This window comes from Podarcis tiliguerta (genome assembly GCF_965153285.1).
Source record: "Podarcis tiliguerta genome assembly, chromosome: 13".
NCBI lineage: Eukaryota > Metazoa > Chordata > Lepidosauria > Squamata > Lacertidae > Podarcis > Podarcis tiliguerta.
The window spans coordinates 52,096,949-52,109,136 of NC_139546.1; positions in this window are offsets into that span (position 1 = coordinate 52,096,949).

The following is a 12,188-nucleotide window of genomic DNA, read 5'->3' on the forward strand; positions in this document are numbered from 1 at the left end:
GAGAGATCAAGGTGGAAAGGGGGGTGGGGGGGAGTAAGGGATGCGTCATAGCCAATCAGAGCTCCGCACCCCCCCTCCCGACCAGCGGAATCCCTGATTGGCTGCCATTGGAGACAATGAGAAGAGAGAACAGCTGCATTCTTAAAGGAGCCAAGGCGGTGGGGGCAGCTGAAATCCAGGGAGACTGGGGTGGGGTGCTGCCCCCCTTTTACAGTGTTGGGAGGGGGGCAAAAGGCAGAGTGAGACCCTTAAGGCACATAGGAAGAAGAAGAAGAGTCCTGTTGGTTCAGGCGGCTTGCGCCTTGAGCCCACCATCATTTGCACATTGGCCAGCCAATTTCTCCCCATAGGAAGTCATCGTCCCCAGCGGGATTCGAACTGGTGTTCAGAAGCATTAGTGCCTCTGACAGTGCAGAGCCATCGTGGCTAGCAGATGCTTATTGCGCTCTCCTTCTCCATGAAGTTGTCCCAGGTTTTTTTTAGTTTTTTTTAACTAACATACTCGTTTTTGTTTTACTACAGGTGAAACTCGGAAAATTAGAACATCGTGGGAAAGTTCATTTACAGTGGTACCTCTGGTTACATACGCTTCAGGTTACATACACTTCAGGTTACAGACTCCACTAACCCAGAAATAGTAGCTCGGGTTAAGAACTTTGCTTCAGGATGAGAACAGAAATCGTGCTCCAGCGGCTCGGCAGCAGCAGGAGACACCATTAGCTAAAGTGGTACCTCAGGTTAAGAACAGTTTCAGGTTAAGAACGGACCTCCAGAACGAATTGAGTACTTAACCCGAGGTACCACTGTATTTCAGTAATTCAGCTTAAAAGGTAAGAGCTGGACCATAAAGAAGGCTTATCGCTGAAGAATTGGTGCTTTTGAATTCTGGTGCTGGAGGAGACTCTTGAGAGACCCATGGCCTGCAAGAAGATCCAACCTCTCCATTCTGAAGGAAATCATCCCTGAGTGCTCACTGGAAGGACAGATCCTGAAGCTGAGGCTCCAAGACTTTGACCACCTCATGAGAAGAGAAGACTTCCTGGAAAAGACCCTGATGTTGGGAAAGATGGAGGGCACAAGGAGAAGGGGACGACGGAGGACGAGATAGTGGGACAGTGTTCTCGAAGCTACAATCATGAGTTTGACCAAACTGCGGGAGGCAGTGGAAGACAGGAGTGCCTGGCGTGCTCTGGTCCAGGGGGTCACGAAGAGTTGGGCACGACTAAACAACTAAACAACAACAATATATGAGATAGACTCATGACATGCAAAGCGAGATATGTCAAGCCTTTATTTGTTATAATTGTGATGATTAGAATATTAAATGAAATCAGCAAAATAAGGACTGCAAATAGAGCAAATCTCTTTTCTGATGAGAGCAGCTTTTGCATCTCATTTGGAAACCAAGGACCCAGAGTCTGGAGGAAGAACAGGGAGGCACACAATGCCAGATTCTTGAAGTCCAGTGTGAAGTTTCCACAGTCTGTGTTGATTTGGGGAGCCATGTCGTCAGCTGGTGTTGGTCCACTGTGCTTCCTTAAGTCCAGGGTCAACGCAGATTTTGGAGATTTTGGAGCACTTCATACTTCCTTCCACAGACGAGCTTTATGGGGATGCTGACTTCATTTTCCAGCAGGACTTTGGCACCTGCCCACACTGCCCAAAGTACCAAAACCTGGTTCAGTGCCCATGGGATTACTGTGCTTGATTGGCCAGCAAACTCATCTGACCTGAACCCCATAAAGAATCTATGGGGCATTGCCAAGAGAAAGATGAGAGACATGAGACCGAGCAATGCAGAAGAGCTGAAGGCTGCTATTGAAGCATCCTGGTCTTCCATAACACCTCAGCAGTGCCACAGGCTGATAGCATCCATGCCACGCCGCATTGAGGCAGTAATTGATGCAAAAGGTGCCCAGACCAAGTACTGAGTACATATGCATGCTTCTACTTCTCAGAGGTCCAATATTGCTCTATTTGCAGCCCTTGTTTTGCTGATTTCATTTAATATTCTAATTTTCTGAGATTGTTAATTTGGGGTTTTCATCAGCTGTACGCCATGACCATCACAATTATAACAAATAAAGGCTTGACATATCTCACTTTGCATGTCACGAGTCTATCTCATATATTAGTTTCACCTTTTAAGTTGAATTACTGAAATAAATGAACTTTCCCACGATATTCTAATTTTCCGAGTTTCACCTGTAAATCTAAAACCGGCTACTTGTCCAAATTCCTCAATCCTGTCCAGTGCTTTAGGTCCACTGGACAGGGGTTCTGCTACCGTTATTACTAAATTGTCAGCAAACGCTTTTCAATTTATATTCTTTGGATCCAACTCTAATTCCTTTTACATTTTCATTCACTCTTATATTTCTTGACTTCAAGGACTGTTATAAATAATAGTGGTGACAACGGACATCCCTGTCTTGTTCTTTTTGTAATTTCAGAGTTATCTGTTAATACATTATTCACGATTAATCTAGCTTTCTGTTCTGAATATATAGCTCCTATACCTTTGAGAAAAGATTGTCCCATATCCATTAACTCCAAATTCTTTTTCATAAAATTCCATGACATATTATCAAAGGCCTTCTCTGCCCAATCTCTTCCAAAGCCATTCCTGTTGTGGGCCGCTGCTGCCTGCTGTGGCAGGGAGTTCCACTGTTTAACTATTCGCTGCATGGAGAAGAGCTTCTTTTTATCTTTCCTGAATCTTTCAGCATTCAGCTTCAGTGGATATCCACGAGATGCAGTCTTAGAAGGGAATAATAAAACCTTTTCTCTGCACATTTTGTTTATTTTATTTTATATGATCTTCAGTTATACACATTTCAATAGTTTTCCAGTCATTTTTACATTTCAAATCTCGACTTCCTCCTCTTTCTGCGGTTCCTTAAATTTTTGGAAAAATGGGATAGATATAAGATAGATGTTCAAAAATACAGTAAAGGTTCACTATCTATGCTGGCATTTGATTGACGTTGGAGAGAAATTGAATTGAGAAATAAGATTAAGGGTACAATTTGATATACAAATATATTAGATAAAATGCAAAGATATATACAATAATAAGAGTACATTCACTTGTTAAAAAAAGGATTATACAACGTGATTGACAGGAAGTCTGTGGTGTTGGTACATATCTGATCTGGGAATAGTGTTGTGTTTTTCTTTTTTCTATTTCTTTTTAGGTATATAAATTTTGTATATAAACTTTGTATACATGTTATGCTATAATAAGATATGCAATGTTATGTGATAACGTATACAGATGTAACATAAGATGGTTAATAAACTGTTAAAAATTTTTAAAAAATGTTTTTATCATTTCCTGCATATTCTAAACTAACTTAACTTAATCTTTTATTCATCTACTTTAAGTATTTACTGTTATGACACTCTTATGAAATACATTTTACAATAAGCCTGTCAATGTCCTTATCTGTTTACAATTTATGTGTACATATTCAATAAACCATTTCCATTCTTTTATAAAAAGTTTGTTATTTTGATTTCTTATTTTTCTGGTAAGTTTCGCCATTTCAGCATGGTCCATAAGTTTTTGTATCCATTCTTCTTCCATCGGGACTTCTTCTTCTTTCCATTTTTGGGCAAACAATATTCTTGCCGTTATAGCTGCATACATGAATAGATTTCTATACTGTTTAGCTAGTTCTGTCCCTATAATTCCCAAGAGAAAGGCTTCTGGGTGTTTTTTTAATACAAATGTTACTTTAAACATATTTTTCAATTCATTATATATCATTTCCCAGTAAGCTTTAACTTTACTGCAAGACCACCACATATGATAGAAAGTACTCTTTGCATTTCCAACACTTACTCGATTTTGATTTATACACTTGCCAGTTTATTCGGTGCTAGATACCATCTATATAACATTTTCATATAGTTTTCTCTTAAACCATTTGTTGTTGTTTAGTCATTTAGTCGTGTCCGCCTCTTCGTGACCCCCGGGACCAGAGCACGCCAGGCACTCCTGTCTTCCACTGCCTCCCACAGTTTAGTCAAACTCATGCTGGTAGCTTCGAGAACACTGTCCCAACATCTCATCCTCTGTCGTCCCCTTCTCCTTGTGCCCTCCATCTTTCCCAACATCAGGGTCTTTTCCAGCGAGTCTTCTCTTCTCATGGGGTGGCCAAAGTCTTGGAGCCTCAGCTTCAGGATCTGTCCTTCCAGTGAGCACTCAGGGCTGATTTCCTTCAGAATCAATTGGTTTGATCTTCTTGCAGTCCATGGGACTCTCAAGAGTCTCCTCCAGCACCAGAATTCAAAAGCATCCATTCTTCGGCGATCAGCCTTCTTGATGGTCCAGCTCTCACTTCCATACATCACTACTGGGAAAACCATAACTTTAACTATACGGACCTTTGTTGGCCATGTGATGTCTCTGCTTTTTAAGATGCTGTCTAGGTTTATTATTGCTTTTCTCCCAAGGAGCAGGCGTCTTTTAATTTCATGGCTGCTGTCACCATCTGCAGTGATCATGGAGCCCAAGAAAGTAAAACCTCTCACTGCCTCCATTTCTTCCCCTTCTATTTGCCAGGAGGTGATGGGCCCAGTGGCCATGATCTTTGTTTTTTTTTGATGTTGAGCTTCAGACCATATTTTGCGCTCTCCTCTTTCACCCTCAATAAAAGGTTCTTTAATTCCTCCTCACTTTCTGCCATCAAGGTTGTGTCATCTGCATATCTGAGGTTGTTGATATTTCTTCTGGCAATCTTAATTCCGGCTTGGGATTCATCCAGCCCAGCCTTTTGCATGATGAATTCTGCATGTAAGTTAAATAAGCAGGGAGACAATATACAGCCTTGTCATACTCCTTTCTCAATTTTGAACCAATCATTTGTTCCATATCCAGTTCTAACTGTAGCTTCTTGTCCCACATAGAGATTTCTCAGGAGACAGATGAGGTGATCAGGCACTCCCATTTCTTTAAGAACTTGCCATAGTTTGCTGTGGTTGACACAGTCAAAGGCTTTGCATAGTCAATGAAGCAGAAGTAGATGTCTTCCTGGAACTCTCTAGCTTTCTCCATAAACCATAGGTAAAGGTACCCCTGCCCGTACGGGCCAGTCTTGACAGACTCTAGGGTTGTGCGCCCATCTCACTCAAAGAGGCCAAGGGCCAGCGCTGTCCGAAGACACTTCTGGGTCACGTGGCCAGCGTGACAAGCTGCATCTGGCGAGCCAGAGCCACACACGGAAACACCGTTTACCTTCCCGCTAGTAAGCGGTCCCTATTTATCTACTTGCACCCGGGGGTGCTTTCGAACTGCTAGGTTGGCAGGCGCTGGGACCGAACGACGGGAGCGCACCCCGTCGCAGGGATTCGAACCGCCGACCTTTCGATCGGCAAGCCCTAGGCACTGAGGCTTTAACCCACAGCGCCACCCGCGTCCCTTCCATAAACCATAGCATGCTGTAAATATTATATCCCTATTCCACAATCATTCCCACGCTTCCATATCTATATTATAACCAATATCTATTGCCCAATGTATCACTGGAGGTTTTACTTGTTCATCCTTTGTCTCCCAATCCAATAATATCTTATACATTTTAGACAGCACTTTAACATTTCTCTCCCAAGTTTCTCCCTGCCAGGCATAATTTTATACACTTCTAACTTCTCATCTCTTGCTCATCTTTTCTAAGAAGCCCCAAATGTTGTAATATGCCTTCATCTGGGAGACTCCAGCCCTCGATCATTTTCCTTGCCCTTTTCTGAAACTTTCCCAACTCTACAATATCCGTTTTGAGGCAAATTAGCGAAAATGTATAAAGTCAGTAATAAATGTTGGAAATGTAAAGAAAAAGAGGGAACATTTTATCACATGTGGTGGGAATGTAAAAAGGTGAAATGCTTCTGGGAGATGATATATAATGAGATGGGGGAAAAATGTTGAAATATACATTTGTAAAGAAACCAGAAGCATTTTTATTGGGCATTGTGGGGAGTTACATAAATAGAAAGGAATGTAAGCTCTTTTTATATGCAATAACAGCAGCAAGAATATTATTGGCCCAAAAATGGAAGCAAGAAGAGTTACCGACGATTGAAGAATGGAGGATGAAGTTAATGGACTATGCAGAACTAGATAAACTAACAGGAAGGATTCGAAAAGGCGAGAGCAGAAATTCACGGAAGACTGCAGTAAATTTACGGACTATTTGAAAAGTAATTGTGAAGAACAGACAACGTTTTTAGGGTTGCAAGAAGTTTTGTGAGGAGTATTATTAGAAGTATTGTAAAAATGGACAAGGGGGAGAAAGATTTGTTAAGAGATGTAAAGGCAATATAAAGTTAAGAAATGCGTAAGAAGTGGTTAAAACGGTGGATCATCAGAGGTGCTGATGGAAGTCTAAAAAGACTGTATAAGTGATAAGTTTTGTGGTATATTTGATAATTTATATGTTAAAATTATTTTTTAAAAAAATTAAAAAACAACAATATCCGTTTTGAGGCGAGGCAACCAGAACCGTACGCAGTATTCCAAACGCAGCCACACCACAGATTTGTATCATGGCATTATGATACTGGTAGCTTCATTTTCCAATCCCTTTCCTAATCATCTCTGGCATGCAGTTTGCCTTCTTCACAGCAGCTGCACACTGAGTTGGCATCTTCATAGAGCTATATAATTTCAATTAAATTTTCTGTTTTACAATTTAAAATACTCATTTTACATCCTTAAAATAGCAACGATTTTCCCTCCTTCTCTTTCCATGGTTCATTTTACATACCATAAGCCCCTGTTAGGATATTTCCGTTCCACCTTAAAAGGGAGCAGGATGTTTGTGTCACAGCCTGCGTATTTTCCTGTTTCACAGGATGTTTCTGTTGTGTCTTTGTTTTCGTTTCTCTCTCTGTGCCGGAACACTGAAGCAGGCAGTCATGTTTTCTCTTTGTTCTGATCAACGCTGAATAAACTTCTAAAGAATGCTCTCCTGAGTGCATCTTTCGCTGTGCATTATCTGCTGATAAGAGCGTGCATCGGCTCTGGAATGTGGGAAGCTATTTCTGGAGCTCGTGTCGATAATTGCTGATACTGCGTGTCTGTGGGAGATCGATGGACGTCCGGAGACGACGTGGAGTCATGATGGACTTTGTCTCCCTGGCAGTATCCCAACAGCCCCTGCATATCTTACAAAAACTATACCATTCAGTATTCCATTATTGCATCCATCTAAACTTATTTACACTGCAGAATTTATCTTAACGCTGCCGGCGTTTTCAAATGTACACAATTATTTCCCATATATTCAATAAAGGTTTTCCAATCTTCTTTCAACGTATCTTCTTGTTCTCTTATTCTATATGTTAAGTCTGCGAGTTGTACATACTCCGTCAACTTAAGTTGACATTCTTATTTGGTTGGGACCTCGCTCGTTTCCCATTTTCGGGCTAACGAAACATGGGCCGCAGTATTGGCATGCATAAATAACCTTTTTTGACACCTGGGAATTATCCCCAACAAAAAGGACTCTGGGCTTTTTTGGGGAAAGTACTTTTAAACATTTTATTTCTATTCATCAAGGATTATTTCCCAGTAGTCTTTTACCCTTTTACAAGTCCACCACATATGAAAGAACGTTCCTTGTATCAGTCACCACCGGTTCTGACCCCATGAGCATATTCAGACTTTATTTTGCTCCAACATGCATCACTTCACACTTGCTTACATTGAATTGTGTTTCCTATTTTGAATTCTGGTGCTGGAGGAGACTCTTGAGAGTCCCGTGGACTGCAAGAAGATCCAACCTCTCCATTCTGAAGGAAATCAGCCCTGAGTGCTCACCGGAAGGACAGAGCCTGAAGCTGAGGCTCCAAGACTTTGGCCACCTCATGAGAAGAGAAGACTCCCCGAAAAAGACCCTGATGTTGGGAAAGATGGAGGGCACAAGGAGAAGGGGACGATGGAGGACGAGATGGTTGGACAGTGTTCTCGAAGCTACCAGCATGAGTTTGACCAAACTGCGGGAGGCAGTGGAGGACAGAGGTGCCTGGCGTTCTCTGGTCCAGGGGGTCACAAAGAGTCGGACACGACTAAACGACTAAACAACAATTTTACTCCCCATTCACTCAGTTTGGAGAAGTCCTTTTGGAGCTTTTCACAATCTCTTCATTTTACTGATTGAACAATTTAGTATCATCACCCAACTTGGCCATCTCACTGCTCACTCCTAACTCTTAGGAACAAGTTTAAAAGCACAGGCCCCAATCCCAACCCTTTTGGAGGACTCACTTTCTACTTCTCTCCATTTGGAGAATGGTCCATTCAGGACTTTCCTCCCCTAAAAAACAAATGTTTAGGGCTCTTCTCATTTTCCTACTCATATTGAAATACAGTGGCACCTTGGTTCTCAAACTTAATCCGTTCCGGAAGTCCGTTCCAAAACCAAAGCGTTCTAAAACCAAGGCGTGCTTTCCCATAGAAAGCAATGCAAAACGGATCGATCCGTTCCAGACTTTTAAAAACGAACCCTAAAACAGCCATTTTACTATCCAATGAGACCATTGATCCATAAAATGAAAGCAATAATACTGCAGTCACACAATCAGGCAATCAGCTGAACTGGGTTCTACACGGTCACAAAAACAAAACAACAAAGCCACAAAAATGCAAAATAAATAGCAAAAACAGGCAGACCTCAGCATGACACTCAAATCGGAAATGTAACATTCAAAACGGAGCACGTTCGAGTTCCGGAAAAAGTTCGCAAACCGGAACACTTACTTCCCGGTCTGTAGTGTTTGGGTCCCAAGTTGTTTGAGAACCAAGGTAGCACTGTACTGCCCCTCAATGAGGCCAAACTTAGATTCACAATATGTTTAGGGGTATGTGTACCCCTGCATCCCCCCATTAAAAAAAGCCCTGTGTACATTTATTCTTCCTCTATGCTTCCTGCTACTTAACCAGTTTGTTGTTGTTGTTTAGTCGTTTAGTCGTGGCCTCCTCTTCGTGACCCCCTGGACCAGAGCACGCCAGGCCCTCCTGTCTTCCACTGCCTCCCGCAGTTTGGTCAAACTCATGCTGGTAGCTTTGAGAACACTGTCCCACCATCTCGTCCTCCGTCGTCCCCTTCTCCTTGGGCCCTCCATCTTTCCCAACATCAGGGTCTTTTCCAGGGAGTCTTCTCTTCTCATGAGGTGGCCAAAGTCTTGGAGCCTCAGCTTCAGGATCTGTCCTTCCAGTGAGCACTCAGGGCTGATTTCCTTCAGAATGGAGAGGTCTGATCTTCTTGCAGTCTATGGGACTCTCAAGAGTCTTCATGCTACTAATATATTTAAAATAACTTCCTGTTGGTAGCCTTCATGTTTCTAGCAATGTGTTCCTCCAGTTCTTTCCCCGCATCCCTTACTGTCTGCTCGTGTTTATTTTTGCCAGAAGTTGTGTTCCTTTCAGATCTCTTCGTTTCGGCAAGGCATCCGCTTTTCCCTCTTTTCTTTAGTATATCTTTATTCATGTATGCCACTACAGCAGCGAGAACATTGATTGCACAAAATTGGAAGACTGGAGAAATACCAGCTAAAGAACAATGGCAGGAGAAGTTGATGAACTATGCAGAACTGGCAAAAATGGCAGACAGACTAAGAGAAAAAGGCAACAGTGACTTTAAAAAAGGATGGGAACAATTTATATTATACTTGCAGAAACAAAGGAAGTCTATAGAGTTGATGACAGGGTTTAAATAAACGTCCACATTATTAGTATCAGAAAATGTGTAGAAGACAGAGAAACAATATGGTGTATTCATTGTTATTTTTATGTTTTTAGGTTTGATGTTATTGTATAAATATTTTATTAGTAGTTCTTTTCTATAAGGAGGTAGCAAAGTGGGTGAAAGGAGAAATAAATCAGAAGCGGAATTTGGGGGAAGCCCAGGAGGGGAGCGAGGGAGGAATGCATAGCAAATGTTATGAATATGAGATGAGATATCATTTGCAGATGATACAACGGTGGTTGGTTTAATCACGGCTGGAGAGGGGGAGGCGGCCTCTAGGAAGGAAGTTGAGCAGTTGGGGGAACTTACTCCTTAACTTAAAGAAAACAAAAGAGATCACTGTGGACTTTGGGAAATGTAAATTGAATATTCAGCCACTCATTATTCAGGGGAAGTGCGTGGAACAGGTCTCGGGGTTTCGATTTCTGGGAATGGAGTTGAGAGACTGTATTCTGCTCTGGTCAGACCTCACCTGGAGTACTGTGTCCAGTTCTGGGCACCACAGTTCAAGAAGGACACTGACAAACTGGAACGTGTCCAGAGGAGGGCAACCAAAATGGTCCAAGGCCTGGAAACGATGCCTTATGAGGAACGGCTAAGGGAGCTGGGCATGTTTAGCCTGGAGAAGAGGAGGTTAAGGGGTGATATGATAGCCATGTTCAAATATATAAAAGGATGTCACATAGAGGAGGGAGAAAGGTTGTTTTCTGCTGCTCCAGAGAAGCGGACACGGAGCAATGGATCCAAACTACAAGAAAGAAGATTCCACCTAAACATTAGGAAGAACTTCCTGACAGTAAGAGCTGTTCGACAGTGGGATTTGCTGCCAAGGAGTGTGGTGGAGTCTCCTTCTTTGGAGGTCTTTAAGCAGAGGCTTGACAACCATATGTCAGGAGTGCTCTGATGGTGTTTCCTGCTTGGCAGGGGGTTGGACTCGATGGCCCTTGTGGTCTCTTCCAACTCTAGGATTCTATGATTCTATGACGACCTAACCTGGGGAGAAAACAGTAAAGACCTGATGAAGAGAGCACAGCAGAGGTTATATTTTCTGAGAATCCTCTGGAAAAATAATCTCTCAAAGGACCTGTTGATGGCATTTTACCATTGCACTGTGGAGAGCATATTAACTTATGGTCTGTGTGTGTGGTTTGGGAGCTGCACAGTCAGTGAAAAAACAATGCTGTCCAGGGTTGCAAAGACTGCGGAGAGAATAACTGGGTGCACTCTTCCCACCTTGGATCAAATTTATGCTGTCAGGTGACAAAAAAAAGCTGCAGAGATAGCGCAGGATAGTGCGCACCCCGGAAATGATCTCTTTCAGCTTCTGCCTTCTGGAAGAAGGTCCAGGGTTCTCAGACTAGCCGCCTGAGAAACAGTTTCTACGCAAATGCAATTCTGGTTCTAAACGCAGCATAAGGGGTCTCTATAGTATAGTGTATTTAAAAATGGGGTTTCAGAGTTTTTAGGGGTTTTTGAATGTTTTATGTAGTTTTTCAATTTAATTGTTCTGCATGGGACAATAACAATAAAGATATCATATATCGTATATGTAATGAATGAAAAAGGGAAATGAATATTTTTATTTTTAAAGACATCCACTTTTTCGAAAGAAGCCTTCTGGCCTCTGAAAGCTTCTTTGACTCTGCTCATTAACCACACTTCCCAGACCTGCAGCCCAAACTCCAGTTGAGTTTCTAATACTGTATAGTGTCCTTAAAGAAGTCCCAAGCATTTTGGAGTGATCTGACTTTCAGCTTCCTTTTTACCAACCTCCTCCTTCGGGGGGAAGTTTCTTCTTTTGAAACCCAGTGCGACGTGCTGGATTTTCTTAGAAATCGGACATTTGCACGGATGTGCAATCTAACAGCATGATGTTCACTGCTCCCAGTGGAGTCGACAACACTGACATGTTGCACCCGGGCGAAAGGTCACCACTCGAAATGGAGTCCACGGTTGCTGCCCCTCAGGTCAGTTCCACAAACAGCTCTTCTAGGGCACAGCCATTTAGGGCATCACCATCAAACCTTTATTGGCATCACATACAAACATTCAGAATAAATAGGGCAGTAAGATCTCGTTGCCATTTCAACAGTACAGTCATTTGCCAAAGGGAAGAAGAAGAGGCGAGCAAGATATTTCATCTCTGTGGGTCCCCAGCAAGGGCAGGATCCTGTAGCGTACTTTGGCGACAAAAAAAACAAATAGAGGAACTTAGCTACTGTCTTGGTGAGGTCCCTGGTCTCTCCCCTGTAATAAGAAGCGTATAACCTCAGTCTCTGGTTTCCATGTAGATGGTCTAAAAATTGTTGGCGGAGATGATAGCCATGTTCAAATATATAAAAGGATGTCACATAGAGGAGGGAGAAAGGTTGTTTTCTGCTGCTCCAGAGAAGCAGACACGGAGCAATGGATCCAAACTACAAGAAAGAAGATTCC